Consider the following 2,798-nt stretch of genomic DNA (forward strand, 5'->3'; position numbering starts at 1 on the left):
TAGTAGAAAAAAAGAAATAATTAAGATTAGGGCAGAACTAAATGGAATAGAGACCTAAAAAAAAATACAAAAGATGAATGAAACAAAAAGTTGTTTTTTTTTTAAAAAAAAGATAAATGAAATAGACAAACCATTAGCATAATTAACAAAAAAGAGAGAAAACCCAAATAACAAAAATCAGAAATGAAAGGGAGACATTACAACCGTTACCACAGAAATACAAAGGATCATTAGAGATTGTAATAAACATCTGTACACCAACAAATATGAAAACCTGGAGAAAATGGATAAATTTCTGGACACATACAAACGACCAAGACTGAATCAAGAAGAAACAGAAAACCTGAACAGGCCAATAACTAGCAAGGTTATTGAACCAGTAATCTGCAATCTTCCAACAAAGAAAAGCCAAGGACCAGATGGCTTTACAGTTGAATTCTATCAAACAATTAAAGAACAGTTAATACCGCTTCCCTTCAAACTTTTCCAAAAAATTGAAACAGAAGCCATTCTCCCAAAATCATTCTATGAGGCCAGCATCACCCTGACACCAAAACCAGATAAAGAAACAACAAAAAAGAAAATTACAGGCCAATATCCTTGATAACATAGATGTAAAAATCCTCAACAAAATATTAGAAATCAGAACACAACAACAAATTATAGACCATGATTAAGTGGCATTCATCCCGGGGATGAAAGGATGTTTCAACATATGCAAGTCAATAAATATGATACATCACATCAACAAAACAAAGGACAAAAACCATATGATTATCTCAATAGATGTGGGAGAAGCATTTGAAAAAATTCAACATCACTTCATGATAAAGATTCTCAGCAAATTAGGTGTAGAAAGAAATTATCTCAACACAGTAAAAGCCATTTACAGCAAACCAATCACCAACATCATCCTGAATGGGGAAAAACTGAAAGCTTTTCCCTTAAGAACAGGAGTAAGACAAGGATACCCACTCCCACCACTCTTATTTAACATATTATTGGAAGTACTAGCCAAAGCAATCAGGCAAGAGAAAGAAATAAAGGGAAACTAGATTGGAAAGGATGAAGTCAAAGTGTCCTTGTTTGCAATGACATGATTTCATATCTGGAAAAACCTATAGACTCTACCAAAAAATTCTTAGAGCTGATTAACAATTTCAGTAATGTTGTAGGATACAAAATCAACACCCCAAAATCAGTAGTGTTTTTATATTCCAGTAATGAACTAACAGAAAAAGAAATCAAGAAAGCAAGCCCACTTACAATAGTCACCAAAAAAATAAAAAAAGGAAAATCTAGGAATCAGTTTAACAAAGGAGGTAAAAGAGCCCTACAATGAGAACTACAAAACACTACTGAAGGAAATTACAGAGGACAATAAATGGTGGGAAGACATATCATGCTCTTGGATGGGAAGAATTAACATAGTGAAAATGTCCACTCTACCAAAACAATCTACAGATTTGATGCAATTCCCATTACAGTACCAATGAATTTCTTCACTGAAATATAAAAAGAAATCCTAACATTCATATGGAACAACAAAAGACCCTGAATAACCAAAGTAATCTTGAGAAAAAAAAAAAAGTAAAGCCAGAGGTATAACACTACCCAACTTCGAATTATATTGCAAAACTATTGTAACCCAAACAGCATGATACAGGCATAAAAACAGACACTCAGAACAATGGAACAGAATAAAAAAAACCGGGAATCAACCCACATTATTACAGTCAACTGATCTTTGACAAAGGCAACAAGACCATACATTGGGGAAAAGACTGCCTCTTCAATAAATGGTGCTAGGAAAATTGGACATCCATATGCAGAAGAATGAAACTGGACCTGCACCTATCACCACATAACATAACCAACTCAAAATGGATTAAAGACTTAAATATAAGACCCAAAACAATAAAATTACTAAAGGAAAGCATAGGAGACACATTCCAGGAAGTAGGACTGGGCAAAGACTTTATGAATAAGACCCCCAAACCACAAGCAAAAAAGCAAAAAATAAATAAGTTGTATTATATCAAACTAAAAAACTTCTGCACAGCAAAGGAAACAATCAACAGAGCAGGAAGACCACCTATGGAACAGGAGAAAATATTTGCAAAGTATACATCTGATGAGGGATTAATATCCATAATATACAAAGAGCTCAAGAAACTATACAGTAGAAAAACCAAATAATCCAATTAAAAAATGGGCAAAGGAGATCAGTAGACAGTTTTCAAAGGAAGACATACAAATGGCCAATGAAAAAATGCTCAGCATCACTAGCCATCAGAGAAATGCAAATCAAAATCACATTGAGAAATCACCTCACCCCAGTTAGACTGACCATTATTAAAAAGACTGAAAATAACAAATGCTGGTGAGGATACAGGGAAATGGGAACTCTTCTACACTGTTGGTGGGACTGTAAATGAATGCAGCTGTTGTGGAAAAATGTATGGAGGTTCCTCAAACAACTACAGATAGAAGTATTATATGATTTGTAATCTCACTACTGAGTATATACCTAAAAGAATGGAAATCATCACATTGAAGGGATACCTGCACTCCCATGTTCATTAAAGCTCTATTTACAATAGCCAAAATATGGAACCAACCTAAGTGTCCATCAATGGATGACTGGATGAGGAAAATGTGGTGTATATATATATATATATATATACTACTCAGCCATAAAAAAAAAAAAAAAGAATGAACTTCTGCCATTTGCAGCAACATAGATGTGTTGGAGAAAATTATGTTAAGTGAAATAAGCCAGACAATTACAGAGAAAG

This window comes from Galeopterus variegatus, unplaced genomic scaffold (genome assembly GCF_000696425.1).
Source record: "Galeopterus variegatus unplaced genomic scaffold, G_variegatus-3.0.2 Scaffold3312, whole genome shotgun sequence".
NCBI classification, from domain to species: domain Eukaryota; kingdom Metazoa; phylum Chordata; class Mammalia; order Dermoptera; family Cynocephalidae; genus Galeopterus; species Galeopterus variegatus.